General features: G+C 37.2%; 1 protein-coding gene across 21 annotated transcripts in view; it reads left to right on the forward strand.

The window, feature by feature from the left end:
* The window catches only part of RAD51B (RAD51 paralog B), a 495,227-nt gene that overhangs the window by 85,443 nt on the left and 392,670 nt on the right, over nt 1–17,114 (forward strand). The window lies entirely within an intron of this gene.

The following is a 17,114-nucleotide window of genomic DNA, read 5'->3' on the forward strand; positions in this document are numbered from 1 at the left end:
GGAATTGCTCAGTGGTTCCCTTTTCATGGCAGCAAAGCCATGGTGTTTTGTGGTTTTTGGTGTGTGTGGGGTTTGGTGTGTGGTTTGTTTTTGTTTTCCCTTGTGTTCTTTCCCAGCCCTGGTTCTGTCTGATAGCCCATGCTATTAGCACAGCTTCCCATCCTTTGCTTTTGCTGGGTCTGGACACTATGAAAGGAATCCTGTGCTATTCAACAAAATTTATTAGCTTAGGTTCTGCAATGTACTCTTACTTCCTAAGGTGGCATCACTAGTGAAGTTGTTTTGGTGGGGAACTAGTTGTCTATGTGAGTTTTTAGAAGCTTAGTATTTATGGAAAGGGAGTCCTGTTTTTTCCCTTCAGTAAGTGCATAGTGTCTTTGAATGGATTTGCACTGTGCTAAACCAGGAGAAATACTGGCCATGTCAAATAGTTCACACTTATTTCTGTTGTGCTGGCTTTATCAAGCCTAGCATGGGTACCTCGGTAAGTGTCATTAAAGGAGGAACTTATCTACTAATGGAAGATGTATTGAGTAGGTGCTCGTCTTCATTAGGTTATGAATGTTACTAACTTGTTGAAGTTAATTGGCAAAAATAAGTGGATTTTCTCAACCCATTTGATTTTAGCTACAAATATATGGGTCAGTTTATACACATACTATACAGCTACAGTAGTGCAATCATATCTCTAAGATGAGACAGCAGTCAAATAATGTGCACAAAGATATGACCAATGATTTGGCCACATCTGTTGGTTTCATTAGAAATGCCATGAGATTTTTGTCCAGTTAATAGAGGAAACTTAAGCTTTTAAAGTCTCATCTGAAAGATCTTCAGATGGTAAAATGTACTTGCTTTCATCTGCATCCTGCTGCAGATTGAAGCTGTGGTTCCACAAAGTCTAAGTATTTGAAACCTGAGGCAGAGATGCAGGTCATTCTCTGTAGCATTTAATGGAATGACAACATTTTGTTTGTAAATCTGGTTAGATATCAGCTAGTAAATGGAGAAGGAATGAAAGACAATGGAAATGCTGTTTTCATTTTAAAGTATCATATACACTTCTTGTTTTGAAATGCAAATACTAAAGGGAGTTTTAAGAACAATAACAAAAAGGCACTATATTTTCCCTCTCCCCCTGCTACTTTTTCCACTACAAAGCAGATCTGTTAGTATTTTGTCAAGTGCCCCGAGCCTTTCATATTCAAGCCATAAAGACTGGCTGACTGGAAGGTTTGGGAAGGATAGGTAAGGGGGTGGAAGACAAAGGGGGTGTGTGTATTTACTTGTCAAAGATGTGGAATTTACAGATATTAAAGCAGAATTGGGCAAGGATTAAAACCTAAAGGAATGTACAAAAAGTACTGTGGTGCTTTAGGCAGATGCTATTTTCCCTGTAGGCGTTTGAATCTGAGTGAGGTTGTTTTTGTATAGCCGAAGATGATTTATCATTTTAATGTGCCCAGTGGGCTAAACCCTGAAAATGTTTCATAACAAAGATGACCAGAATCCACGGTATATGGATTCTGTATTCATTTGAAGGTGAACCTCAAAGTAAACATCACTGGTTTCCTGAATGTTTAAGTGGTACTTTGCTATGTTTGGCTAATGGGTGTTGCCAGTTTGAGAATTGCAAATAGCAGGATGGATTTCATAGAGAATAACACTGAGTGAAACAGTGCTCTGTCCAGCGAGATTTCTTTTAACATAACTTTATCTCAGCTGTGTAAGTTACAAAAAGGGTGTAAGTGCTCATCATGTGAGAAAATCAAGTCTCTTAAATATTTAAAATGTGTGTTTGGATGCTTAGGATCAGTGTTATCTCTTAAAAATATTGTTCTGTTTGAGAGATAGCCCACATAGATGGCTGTTGTTTCTTTTTTAAAATACAAAATAATTTTAAGATTGCAGGAATGGGGGGAAAAATACATACAAGACAAATGTGTGGACTTTAATTGATGTAAGGTAGGATATTCAGAAATAGAATCACTGTTGAATGGAGCTTGGAATGGGGTGGAGTATTGTGACCTGCCCTGAAGTTTCAGGGCAATGTAATTTCTCTTCAACTCTGAGTACAATTTGCATCTTTTAGAAGCAAAGCAAAAGAGCAAGAATATTAAGGTTTTGCTGTAGATGGTACCAGATCCTTTAACTTATCATTTGATCGTTGAAAATGATTTCTCTTCCTTTGCTAAAATAGCATCACCTGATAACCTGTCCCTGAAGCTTTGGTTGTAGTGATTGCGGTTTACATGGAAATACTTGCTTGATCATAATCTGTTTGAGGCTTTTCTTTATTGCAACAAGCATATATTCAATGGCCATTGGTATATTTTATGAATGCTCAAGTAAAGGAAGGCTATTTTTAAAGTCATAAATCTAATGTGGGTAGTCTGGTTACAAGGTACACATCAGTTTTGAGATTATAAAGGTAACAAATATCTTGTTGACCCCTCAGCACCTTAGATTCAAGTCCTGACAGTATTGTGAGTAAGCTCCAAATGTTACTTACTTCTGATCCATCTGTGAAAGTGTTGTAATTATGTCTGTGAATCTTTTTTCAAAATGTTTCCTTTCCCTTTTAAGAAAAAAAAAATCAGCCTGTCAGCTAGAACAACAGTATCATAGAGAACCCTTCTGTTAATGATAGGGTTTTGGTTGACCACGGTTGTGCTGCGTTTTGCCAGTTTGGATACCACTCCTTGTTTTAAACTCCATGGAAGCATGGTTATGATGAGTGGCTGTTTCCTTTCGTCCTTCTGTGACTGTATGCACTGCATATATAGTTTATGAAAGAGATTGGGATAGTTCTTTTGTGTCAGGGTCTCAGTGGGACTACTGAAATTTCAGGTTAGAATAAGGTGCTTGGTGGAGAATTAGAAACATGATTTCCTTTTAGATTATTTATGCAGAAATCTTAAAACAGCCCAGGCAACTGAAGAAGTAGGATGGGAAGACCAGAAGGATGGTGTGAGTAGTTTACTGTATGCTTAGTTTGCTAGAATTTACTCTTAATGAATGGCTCTTAAAGCAAACTTTGCATGCCCTTATTCACACACTTCTGCTACAATGGAGAACTTGTGGGCTGCACAGAACCTGCTGGGCTTGTTTAGGACTCGAAGCAACAAAATGATTATGTGGTGCTGTGCAGCACTGTTATCCTTTGGGCGTTTTTTGTGTGTACGCTGTGCTGTGTAGGGTGTGATATGCTGTATGTACCAATAGTTGTATGTACCTGTATTGAAGGAAAGGCGTTTCCTTGATTCCAAAGTCTGTCTGATTTTTATTTGGAGGCTTGATGTGCTGTGTGTTAGTGAAATGGGTATATTGGTGTTAACAGGAACTGTACCTTAGTCTTTTCTAGCTGGGGATACAGATCTGCACAATACACTTCGCCTCACTGTGGTGCTAAGGTTTTTCTCATGTCTTTTCCATGCAAAATACTGTAAATATGCAAACTGATTACTGCAATTTTCATCACAGAATCTGAACTATTCTTTGCAAACCTTGAATCTGGCTCCTAGTTCCTACCTCAGCAGACTGTTATCATCCCATTTCATACAGATAAAAACTACATGCAATGTTAAATATATTTCAGGGGATTTGTAGACATGTTAGTTGACCAGGAACTCCCTCTGATTTTGATTTATCTGTGCTCAATGCACATAGACATGAGGATTAAAGTAAGTTGGTGAATGCCTTGTATTAACTTAGAAGGATGAAAATGAATGAAGCACAGTAAATGCATCCATAAACCTATTTAGATAGATGAGGCTAGCAGCAGCAGCAGGAGTCCCAGTTATAATTAAGAAGTTGAGCAGCAACAGTTCCCCAGTTTGTAGTCTGTTTGCAGTCTGTAGAGGAAAAAACAGAAGTGGAAAGCTATTTCATTGTCAAGTGGTGCTGGAGTGAAATGAACAGGTAGCATTAGGCCCATCTGGCAGTGAAAGACTCTGCCTTTTCTTTCTTACTAGTATACTGTGCTCTAAGTTCCCATCAAATGAGAAAAGTCTTTCTACCTCTGATACGTTATTTGCTGTCAAGACACTCTTTATTTCTTTATTATGCAGTAAGTTCATTTAAGTCATTACTTGACTACTATTACATTGAAAATGTGTATTCCTATAAAAGAGTCAGAAATTGTACGCAAGATACCAGTAATTTTATTTCTCAGAATAATGACATTAACATGGTTGGAAACTGTAATATAATTTGAGAAAGTACTTAATTTTCAAATGTTAATAGCAGCTCACCAACTTAGTACTTTTGTATAAACTACTTCTGTATAAGAAATTATAATAAAAGAGCAAAATACAAGATGCCTGCTGAAAGACGTAGAGGGCAGAATCTGGCTTCTTGAATTTAGCAATGGTAAAGAGGCTTTTAAGTCAGTATCTTACACCAAGTTAGTATATTTTAATGGAAATTTCAAAGAATAACTACACCTGTACAGATTTTTGTTGTTGTTCCAAATTGCTCCTTCAGTTCTACTTATTATGTCTCTGTCCTTTATTATTCAGTACTATGAAGTTAGGAGCTACTACAAGATTTATTCTTGTTTGCTGCAAGTACAAGGTCACCCTGATGGGTTTGCTTTCACTTACCATTGTTAAATTTTGTTTTTCAAGTTTTATTCTTATATAAAACTTTTTCACTTTTGTCTCTAGGCTTTCAGCATAATTTGTTTTCATCTAGCTTTTCTTGGATTTGTTTTCACAGAATGAAAATTAAAGTTCAGGTAACAAATGTTTTGATGGTGCTAGGGGGACCTGAGAGGCTGATGTTCTTTCACCCAGCACTGTCAGAAATCTTTTGGACTTTCTTTTTTCTCTCTCTCCCCCCCTCCTCCATTCTGTTGTAGCCTTTACTACAGTTTCTACCCCCACCCCAAGAACTATTTCTTTACCACTCTATAACATGTTAATACCTAGAAATGGATGCAAGATAACCTTCTTTTAGTTTATGGATTAAACTATTTGTGGCCCATTTAAACCAACAGATTGTCTTACCTGTTTCAGAATATGTAAGGCACATGAACGCAGTGCTGTGGAAACTGATACTAGTTATATTGGTGTTCAGCATTAGTTACACTCCTGTTCTGGCATCTGCATGCTAAATACAGGGTATGTAAATAAATGTGATTTGGATAAATATGATCAAGACAGGGTTTGGAGTTTGCTATTAATACCTTAACAACTAACCAGCTTAATATTCTGTATTTCCATATATATCTAAATAGAAGCATGTTAGACTTTTACTGATGGTTCTGATGAAAGGGTTGTCCATTTGTGCATGTTTTGGAATGTGATGGTGGTGCTTGTTTTTCTGTCTTATTTTTTTTCTTTGTTTGTTTTGTTTTAAGCTCTATTCCATAGCAGGAATGTTGAGAAACACTTAATAAAGTACCACAAGCAGTATCTTTCTGGACAGTTATCCTTTGTCTGCAAGACCAGCATAAGCCTCTTGCTGAACTCTGGGTGAGGGGGAGAGTGCATAGTGTGGATGGAGTTGAAATGGGCATGATGCCTTTGGCAACCAGTCTTAAGATATATATATATAAAAATATATAACATATATATATAAAATGAAAGTGTGTCTGCAGTTCTAAAGCATAACTCCTAAACTTTAAAGAAACCTCTTGTAAGAAATCAATTAATAACCACCTTAATGCTGTGTATGGGAGAAGAATGTTTGCTTTTTGTTTTCCGTAGTTATCAGCCTCATGTCCATTGAGGAGGAGATATTTCTTAACGCTCTCTGTTTTGGTAGAGAAGTTGTGTACCTTAATTTTGTGTTTTCTGGAAAATTGCTGTGTTATGTTGTTTTGGTTGATCAGAGGCATGAACAAGTACGTATAACTGGGTATCTGTAACAGCAGCTTACCAGGTAAGAAATGTAATAAAATATGTTTCTATTTGTTTTGGCTGGTGCAGGAACTTAAATACATTTGTTTTTTTGGCCTCACTGACCCTAAGTACATCAAATTAATGGTTCAGAAGCTACTATTGTCATTTTCATTGTTATAAAACCTCATACAGGCTAGAACTGCATCTTTTCGTAGTTACTGAACCAGATATATAGGTAAGTAGATGATAGTGACCTGGTAAAAGGAAAATGTTACAGACTAGTAGATGAAGGATTTAAAACCACCTTTGTTAAAAAGCCTTCAGTAAATGAGGTGTATGTAATATTAAACTCTTACAGATGTGCACTTTCTCCGTGATCACAAATAAGGATGGACTTAGTCCCCAGAAGAAATCTGGGAGCTGTATTTTATTCTCTCAGTGAGGAGTAATGCCACATGAAATGATTTATTGCAGAAATGTTTCCTCCAGCAAGTTTGCAGGACTAGCTTTAAGCCTGTAGCTTAGAAAACAGAAAGTGTCAGAGGCTCCCAGAGCAGTACAGGTATTAAATAATGAGCAGTTCATGTGGTGTGATCCCTACAGTGCTGCAGAGTTATGCTTGTAGCCAGTTTGGCAAAAGTAGAAGGACATGGAAGATATGTCTATATTTTAGATAGATGAGGAGTTTAGCAGGCCTCATATCTTTGTGTGGTTCAACGTCTCAGTATGTGTAACTGAAAAACTGTTTTAATTAACTGTCATTTTGGAAATGAACGCAGGGAAATACATTCCAATTTAGGGTTCTCATAGCTCACAATTTTGACTGATTTTAAACTTTTAAAAGTTATGTAGTTTTGTGTTCTTGAACTGCATGTGATAATAAGCAGGTTTTTTTCTGGAAAGCATATATATATATGTATGTATATACACACACACACGCACACACATATATATGTATATGGCCAGATTATGATTTCTGCTGTATTAATAACTTGAAGTTTTTTTGGTTTTTATGTAGTCTTTAGTAACTTTCCTTAGGTAATGAGTAGTAGTGCTTTTGAATATTCTTTACTAAAAGTGGTTACTTTATTGGTGAATACAAGGCTCCTTTCAGTTGTTTAAAGATTCTGCTAGAAGACGTACATAAAAATCACAAATTTCATGGTATTTTCTTAGATCGTCTATTAACTGCTGAGAAAAATAAGGACAGCTGTCAAAATCTTTACTGAAGAGCAAAGGCTCCAAGGAAGGAAAAATAAAAGATGCCTTGTGCTTCTTGACTGGATTATTTGGTGCACTTAAAACCTGAACTGTTGAATGGACAAATGTCTGGCTTTTGTGGCCTATACACGCCTCAGGTGTTACTTTCCAAAAACTATGCTATTGTCATATTAAACAAGAATTTAAAATATATTCTGTTGCTCTTTCCATCAGGAGCTGTTTTTCTGCGGTAGATGTATTTTGTTCACCTGGTCACCCCTTGTTAAGGGGATGCAGTCAAGATAAAGATCATGGTTGCTGATCTCTAGTCTGGCTGAGCTGTGGAATAGCTTAGGCAGGTACACCTCACCTTCTTGGTGAGGCATTGGTTACATACAATATGATTTAGAATTTGTATCCATTGCAAAAAGAGAAGATCCCAGAACATGGCAGCAGACAATTATTTATATGAGGTGCAATTTTAAGTAATGACTTTTCTTCATGTTCAGTTTCCTTTTAAACTTGGAGGACAACTAATCAGTCAATACACATGTTTTATGCTAATTCACAACCCATATTAGTTTTTTTTAATCAAAACCATAAGACTATACATACCAAAAAAGAATAATTTGCTTTCTATTGAAATGGAAACTAAGAGGCAAAAAAATTTGGAAATAATGAGACAGGAGTTTAGAATATATGTCAATTTGGATGACCCATACATCTTTGTCAGACCAGCTCAGCATCATCTGATTATGTTTTGAAGATATGGTGCTGTTTGTTATGCTTAAGTGTGCTGGGAATTTACTTGAGATTTAGGTTGGTTTGAAAATTCTTGTGGTGGTGCTTTGCCAGTGGATGTACTAATCTAAGTGCAATGCCAAATTAGTAACAGAAAACACAATCTTTTTATCAAAAGGCATCCAAACTTTTCACACTTCCTGGTTAGTGGAAATGTTGATAAATCTGTTAGGTTTTGGAGCTGGGATAGCCCTGGTTGTCATATCTTCTTACAATATCAGGTATCTGAGAAATGAGAGATTCTTTTCAAGAATTATTTTTATCTTGGCTGCTATGTTTTATATCTAAATATAAGTCAGAAAGGTTACCAAAAAGACACAGAACTTGACATCTGCCTACAGTTTCGGAAAAATGCTTGGTATTTACAATGTAGAGTTGAGATGGAAGATTCCTGTTCAAGAAGTTACTTAAAAAGAAAAGATATCTGTCAGATAGCGATGTGCTTTGATTAGAGGGTATAGAAGCAGCTCTGAAAGAATTTCACTTTTTAGAGACCAGTGGGGGTCTAATGAGGGGAAAAATAATGAGTAACTTTAACAAACAGGTTAATAAACCCCTCCTTTTGTTAAGATGTTCCTTTATCCAACCACTGTCTTGAGCAAGGTATGGTTATTTTCATCTGAGTGTAAAGTTAAACACTCTACTAGTTTCATTTATTTAAAGCTAAATAAAAAAGAACGTGTAAATATATTAAACATATTTGTTGGACTTTCTTGGGAAAAATGGTTCGATTATTTGGCAAAAATTCAGCATGATAGAGATGTAAGAAAGTAAAATTTGATACGTCTAGTGCTTTGAGTTTTCAGGCAGCTAGGAAACATTTTTGATGCATTTATCTTTTAGGTAACTTAGGACCATTTGTTAGCTTGGACTTGGTGCCATGTTGTGATCGGCTTGGGTTGTGGATACAACAAGCCTTGTGCCTGTTAAGGGCACAGCCTTGTCATCTGCCTGCAAAAGGTTATATAGACATACGTTGTTTCGGTCCAATACAGCTTGCTTATTCTGTTTCATGCTAGCAGCATGCCTGAAAGATATTCTTTGTACTAAAATAGTGTTTCAAGTTCACTGGGATTCAAGTATTACCTCACAAGTGCTAAGGCTGTTTCAGGAAATGATGAGACTCTTGGATCCCCTGCTGCGTTGGATAACTTAACATCCGAGGAAGATGTTTGCAAGTCCTTAATCCGTGAAATGTGTAAAGAACCCTGCTTAATGCATCTCCTAATTTCCCAAAAGAAGAAGGTGAGCTCATTCTCTCAGACGTTTAGTGCCAACAAAATCATGGAATAAAATGCTGTTCACAGTAAAAGCCAGCAGACAGTTTAGGGGAAAGGCTCCCCTTTAAGGAGGTCCTCTGCAATGTCTACTTTGTCTTGCCCCTCTGATCTTTATGGCTTTGAGGAATTAATCCAATTAATGTATGTTTATACTAGCATAAGACGGGATATCTGCCCTGGGGTGTTACTGCCTTGTAGCTCATGGTTAGCTTCTTGAGTTGGTGTCACTGTGTGTTGCCTTCTGCAGTCATCGGTGAGTATGTCCTTCTTGACAATTGTCACCTCAGGTAAGGGGCGTGGGAAAGATGCCAGCTCTGATAGCAGACCTCCCTTAGGCATTTTCCACCTTGAGAATATATCCTTAATGTTAAGGTCCAGGTGTTTCAAATACAGAAATGGAATTTCTGAGAAACAAATCTTCACATCTTAAGTAAAACTTCATTCACCTGGGGTTCACGTGTCCTTGCTGAAGGCGTGTTCTGTTCTTTTTCTTGTAAATGGCTGAATAATTAACATTGTTAGCTTGGCTTGTCACAGGTACAGTGAGTGGAGAGAAGCCTTTGATAATCTCTCACTGAAGGCTTTCTGAACCAGTCCGTGATGGCTTAAGTGTGAATTAAGACATAGCAATGTTTTACTACTATTTTACATGTATCTGTTCCTTCTAAGGTGCTTCCCCCTCCACCCCTCGCCCGCACACAAAGTTCAAAAGCTGGCAATATCCTGAACATCTGTAACACGGCTGTCTGGAACTCCTTGCATCCTCCCAAGGTGACATTATGCAATTTCTGGGGCCTCCAGAAAATGCTTTCAGTTTATTCTTTTGAGACCTTTTATCTCTAATTCCAAATGAAGTGGTGGCTACCCTAGAGCTTCTCACAGGGGCATGTGTGACACAGGCAATAACTTGGAGGAGAAAATGACATGCAGCTCAGTCGCTGGAGTTCTTTGAGTTGTGGTGCCCACTATCCAGTCCTGAGTGTAATCTCTGGGTTTTTTTCTGCTTAGCTGTGTATAGAGGGTGGTAGCTGAGCAGAAACCGATGTCCTGTGTCTCATCATGAAGACAGACAACGCATATGCACATCATTTGGATACCTCAGTCCAAAAACAAATCCCAGCACTCCCGTGAACAAGTTGCTTGTTTGTGAATGACTTTGTGATGAGTTTCTTATCATTCAAAATAGCACCTAGAAGATCTTTTTAATCAACAGTAAGTTTACCTGAGAGTACCTAATGTGATGAATGGCATTGCATGGTCAGAGTCAGCATTCAGTATGTATTGAAATGTCTGTAACTGGTTCAGTTAAAACCACCTTATAGCTCAGCTCTGGTCTTGCTCTTTTGAAAGATACAGTGCAGCTTGCTGTAATATTCCCCTTTGTCTTTTTGGCCACTTCTTATTTTTTGTGGACTGTTTAGAGTTGTGTGCTTTAATGCTCTTATGTGTGGGTTTTTTGTTTGGTGTTTTTTTTTTTTTTTTTTTTTTTTTGTAATGGATGTAAACCAAGTTGGAAGAGGAATCACTGGTATCTCCTGATTCCTGTGACTGGAAAGAAAAATTAAGTTGTCCTAAAAATAGTGATTTGGTGTGAAGCTTCTTCTTTAGGACTCTATTTCCTGGGCAGTTGTCAGTTTATTTCACAGCCTTAACATCAATTAAGTGTAGCTTGTTTGATATAGAAGTTGTATTTTTAATAAAGAAGTGGAAAAAAGGCATGAGAAGTCTTTAAAATACTGCCTTGTACTCAGGAAATGAAATGTTTTGCCTTCTTAAATAAATATGATGTTTGGCCATTTATGTAACAAAAATAGCGTGTGCTATTTGAGAGATAGTCGGAAAGGACTCGGAAGGAAAATATTCGGTCCCCAAGTAACTGGTTCATCTGTATATATCTCACCTCTTGGATGCTGGCCCATTGTAATGGATCTGAAAGCTTGTTGGGGGCACTGTCGTAGAAGGCTGGGTCTTGGTCTATCACATTGTGCTGTGGTTCCTATTCCTGAATTGCACCCGTGTCTTCTCCCTTGGGATCCTGCCTTCTGTCTATATCCCCAAGTATTCCATAAGAAAACCCCATGAAGTGGGGAGGGGAAGATGGCTTGGATCAGTCATTTCTAAAATTGAAGAAGTCCTGGAGTGACTCTTAATACATAGAAGTAAATGACAGAGGGAAAGGATGTTATCAGCAAAATACGAGTGGTGACCTGGGAATGTTGGAAAGTTAGCTCTTAGTGCAGAACAAAAGTCTTAATATGTACTAGAAAAAGAAGAATGGGCCTTTAGTCTGCAAAAGGGGGTGAAAGGAGTGATGGATGGACTTGGTGCACCTGTTAAGACGGAGGTGAGGATCTGAGTTTGTTTACTACGTTTACCTACTTCAGTCTGGATAGAAGCAGTATCTTGAATTCATTTGTCATTAGGTTTTGTGGACTACAGTAAAAATCTCAATGTAAAAGTAATTGATACACAAAGAGCAAGGTGTTATAATAGGCTTATTTTTTATTTCAAAGCGGTCTGCTTTATTAACAGTAACACTTGTAAAATGTGATGTTTTGCAAACAGTATCCAGACTAACTAAATATTTGGCATTAGCAAAAATGTAGAAATTATGTAGGAAATAAAAACTGTGATGGTGTGGTTTTTTGGTTTTTGTTTGTTTGTTTGGTTTTTTTTTGGTTTTGGGTTTTTTTTTTTTTTTTTTGTGGCTGTTCATAGTTCCATTGAAATCTTTGCAGGAGTTCCGGGATGATATTTTTGGACAACAGAGTGTATCTCCAGATCCTTTAACTTGCCTTCTTTAACCCAGTAATTTTGGTACTTTTCCAGGGAGATTACTCTTGATTTCCTGTTCTCTGTTAAGTCTTGCTCCTATGTGTGTTGGCTAGTTGTCAATGTCCATTTCAAATACTGATGCTTTTAAGTGTTGTTTATCAAATTATTTGTATTCTTACTAGAGTAATGATCTATAAAGCTCATATTTCTATTAATTTGAGAAGCAATTTCTAGGTTGCAGGTAGGTAGCACTGCCTGACCTTGTCTGAGAGTAGATTAAATTCTTGTAAAACAGGGATTTAGAATAAGTGTGCAAATTCAGTTTAAATTTAAATTTACACACACACAAATTATTTTTTTAGTCAAAAACATGGATTCTTGCACACTGATACACACATGAGGAGAAACTGAGACATAATTTTTTGATGCTCACCTGCTTATTTGAGTGGTGTACCAAGTTTTTCTTGTCTCAGTGCCAGCAGAATCAGACAGACAAATAGTTTCTTTGCTAATATTTTGGAGCTCCTGTCGGTCAATCCTTAACCCAAAAATTCTTTCTTTAGCAGTTTCAGACTCTCTCTGGAACTTCCTTTTCCATTTATTTCTATCTGCTGTTTTCTTCCACATGAGCACGTGTACATACCTTTACAAAACAACTATCAGCAAATCATTTGAATTCCTTCCTGGATTCTCCAAAATCTTTAGTTTTGAGCAGCATTTATAAGCCTGTTACTGGTTTTAGACTTCCTTTGCATAAAACCTAACTGCATCTTTATAATAGCTTAAACACAGAATATAATGCCAAACTTGAATTACATTTGAGTAATTGATTACAATGAAACTAATATTTCACAATTTTTTTTGGTGATTGTGGGGGCAGATGTGTCCACTTGAGAAGCTGAACAATTTTTTTTTTTTCCTGAAAGTAGTGCTGTAGACTCTGAATAGACAACAAGGTTTCATTTCCTCTCACCTAGCTGGTAACAGTCTGCTTTCAGAAAGCAGATCAAGGGGTTCACATGTTGATGTGCAAACTCGAATAGTGTCCATGCCACTTTCCCAAAACCAACTGACTGCAGCTGCAGTGTTTAAAAGAATACCTGTGTAACAGGATGATTTGCAGGCAAAAATAAGAGATCCTTATCCCTTTATTAAAAATATCAGGTGCAAAACAGGATTTTTCTTACCTTGAACAGTTACAAAAATGAATAGCTTTTAAACTGCTGTATCAGGAAAAATTTACAATTAAAATAACTCTATTAGCAGGGTCCCTTTTGACATCTGTATTGTTCAAAATTTACATTCTGCTTTGGTAGTTCTCTGGGAAAGCAGGAAAAGTGTTGTAAAAAATGTGCTTAGAAAATGTAAGCAGGTTAAGTTCTGCATAAAACAAAAGACTTTTTTTTGGATGTGAGTATGCAGTGCAAAAAACAAGCTCTCTCTGCACATGGACTTCTGTTCTGTGAACTTCAGGTTCTAGAGGACCTGGTGTATAATCTGTTAATAATTCCATTTAGCTGAACAAGCTTTGGGTCAAGCTTGGAAGCAATGCAATGAGAGCAGTAGTCTGTCTTTGTGGGGAACTCTTCAGTGTCTTCAAAATCAGCAAGAAGAGCTGTTTCTTAGTCTTGTAAGGTCAGTTGAAAGCAAAATATGGTATTTCTCAGACACTGATGTACCAATAAAATGTCTTTTGTACCTTTTCTGATGCCATTCTGTGGTGGGTTGACTCAGCCCAGCAGCTTAAGCACCCACCGGCTGCTTGCTTGCTTCCTTCCCCACAGTGGGATGACGGAGAGAACTGGAAGAGCAAAACCAAGAAAAAATTATGGGGTCGAGATGAAGGCAGTGTAATAAATGAAGGGAGGGAAAAAAAAAAAAAAGGGTGATGCAAAGGCAGTCACTCACCAGCTCTCATCAGCAGACCACTGCCTAGCCAGCATCCAAGCAACAGCCAGACCCAGTACACATACTGAAGTTCCAAATGACCTTACTGGGATGTTCAGAAAGATACGGTGCTTCTTTGGTAGTAGTGTGTGCAAATAATGAGAGCTAAGATCAGTCAGACTGAGATGTGGTGTTTGAGGCAGTTTGATGTTTTAATAATATTACTATATTGTCAAGCTTTAATTTATTTGTGTGGGACTCTATCTGTCTCGGACAAAGAGTATCAGGACAGGACTCTACTGCCAAAGTTAAAAGGGTGAAATGGAGAGGGATTGACTTGTAGGCCGTTAATTTAAAAACAGATGTGATAGGTAGAAAGATGAATGTGTTTTGTTATGAGTGTTGAGTCATTACAGTATTTTGGGTAAGTTTCAGACTAGTTTCTTTGTGGTTAGCATTCACACCACAGAAATTTTTCAGCTTACATTAAGAGGAAAACTTGTTGATTAGCTGAAGCAAAGTTGACTTCCTTTGGGCATTTTGGGTTTCATCTGAGGTATGTTAGTGGGACACCTATCTGAAGTATGTGTTTTGCTTTTGCAAAACATTATTTGGGAGTGTCAGTCTTGAATTTGTAAGCTAAGACTGGCATTTTCAAATCTAAATATTTAAGGTCAATTGTTGAATTAAGAGACTGAGTTCTGGGGGCAACCCCTCCCTTCCCACAGTGTCCCCTGTCTCTTTGAGTTAGTGCATGACTTGAAGTTTGTGTGTTCTCTGCTCAGAAAATCAAGATGCTGATATTTATGTATCTACTCCTGCTTTTTTTGGTAACCTGACTTTTATCATGGATGTATGAAAATATTAGCCAGTTTTCACAGAGACTTCAAGGGAGTAGGGTGCTGTATTTTTATTAAACTGTTGTTTTGCTCCATAAAATATTTTGCAAAGTAAAGTAACACCCTAACAGTAATTTCTGTTTTGCTAAAATATTTTATCTTGGGATCTCAAAATGTTTTACAAATGCTGATGAATAAAACCTCCTTTCACTTCTGTGAAGCACATGGTGGTATTCCCATTTAATGCATGGAATGGAACCCAGATGTATTAACTTACAGTCCTGTGCCATAAGCAGCAAATCATCTCCTCCCCTCTGTTTTTACATGAATCGTCTTTGCTTTCCAACTCTTCAGTTTATGAGACTTTTAAGTGCACAGTGCAGTGATTTACTGTTGATCACTTTTCTAACATTTTATTCTAAATGAAACAGCCCTGCAGGTTATGAGTTGCCAAATGACAGAAAACAGGAGCTCCCCCAAGTTCAAGCTGTTTTAAAGTCTAAAGGCTTACAATAAAGAAAATAATTAAGTGAACGGTGTCAGAGAGGCCTGGGTATTACTGTTAAGCTGTCACCGACTCAGCTGTTAACATCTTTGTATTGGCAAGTTTGTGGTTGCTCGCTTCTTTTTAAAAAAGTGTACTCCATTACTGTTGAGTTTGCAACTAACATGAAGGCCTGTCCTTCTTGGTTTTGTTTAATAGCTCTTTTTTTCAGTTGCAACATCTAGTGGTGTGACCATTTTATCTGATAGTTGTAGCATTGTTTCAGAACTGCTGACTCCATAGGTTTGAATAAACTCAGCACATCTGTGATGGTCCTTTAAAGCTGTAAGTAGGAGACAAATATCTGTTGCTGCAATTGTTGTTCTTATTGTGTGCTAAAGACATTTTAAAAAAAAAAAAAGCATCAGATTGAGGTAACTGTTGTACTCCATCAGAGGTTCTTGTGGAAAGGTCTTTTACTGGTGACACTGCTGAGTGCCTGCTTGTCTTGAGTTTGGAAAGGTGCAGGTGTTTTGGGAGATTCATCCTTGATCTGCAGAAAAGACAGATGTACATGGATATAATTTAATGAGTTGATCTCTGTATAGTGCCTCACTTCTCTAATGAAATTGTGTAGCATATACAGTTTTGCATAATTTTAAAACAGTCATTTGGAAGCCCTTAGTGCTGGGATATTTGAAGAAGTTATAGATGCATCATCAAGCACAAATCACATTACATCCTGTTAGTGTACTCTCAAGATACCTCAGCTAGCTTAAACTGACACCAGAAGGAGACTAAGAGCTCTGTTTCTCAGGTATGTAGGCTTGTTTCTTCTTCCAAGAAATGGATTTTAAAATAAATCTTTTTGTTAAATGAGCATATGCAATGCTGGAGTGGAGAATTACTTCTGCAAAGCATTTGTTAAATGTGATACTGCTATAAAAAGGCCTTCCCTCCTCCCCATCAGTATGAAGCAAATGTACTTTTTCCAGAATAAGAATCAGGAAGAATGAGGAAAACACAGTTTTTCTTTTCTTTTTTTAATCTCCATATAAATGAATGACTGCAACTGCTGGCCAGTGGGGTTTTGTGCAGAAAGGGTGGGAGGAGAAAAGCCAAAATGTAAGGAAGGGGGTGAAAAGCAAAACTTTTCTGTAAAGACAACACTTGAGAAGAGAGAGGGCACTTATTTGTGAATTTGCTCTGAAAACCAGTCTGATAACAACTTTGAACAATTGTCTCTCTATAGCCAAGATTATCTTTCAAAGTTTTCAAACTTGGTTGCTCCTAGAACAGCAGCTCCATGGTACTAAAATTAATGTATTGTCAGGAGTTTTGTGCACCAGGAGGTGTCACTGGTCTGAGTAGAAGCCCTGAAGAATAGGATGCTTACCTGAATGCTCATGTCAGAATTATGAGCTTCACATTTTCATGGTGGTATTGATATGACTGCTATCAAATGTTGCTATGTGTGTGCCAGTATAACAGGATAATTTTGAAATAAGAGGGAGGGAGGGAGCATTTGGCTAGTAACTTGTAGTTTTTAGCAGAAAATCCTCTATAACTTTTATCTCTTGAGAAGAGTTGGAAGAAGAGAAATGATATATCAGAGAAATTGGTAGTTTTCTGATGAAAGCTATTTTAACTCACCTGCACAAGTTCAGTTGATAGATCATTCTGTCTTAAGTTTCCTGACAGTTCTTTAAGACATATTTAAAGATAAACTATGCCACCAATGTTGCATAAACAATTTAAATTGATTCCTCTAGATTTTTGCTGATACCTTTTCTGAAAAAAAAATGTGTCGAAGTAACTTAGTGATGAAAATACTCTATAAACATTGGCTGTATTCAAAGGAAGGGCTTATGCATTTTAAGTAGGCTTTGTGACTACTACTTCCTTTCCTGGCACATTGATAATACAGTGTGGTGATGACAGCGTTGGGGCTCTTTTGTGAATTAAATTATAAATTATGTAGCTGGTCGTGTATATGGATTGT

This window comes from Aquila chrysaetos, chromosome 2, assembly GCF_900496995.4.
Source record: "Aquila chrysaetos chrysaetos chromosome 2, bAquChr1.4, whole genome shotgun sequence".
NCBI classification, from domain to species: Eukaryota; Metazoa; Chordata; class Aves; order Accipitriformes; family Accipitridae; genus Aquila; species Aquila chrysaetos.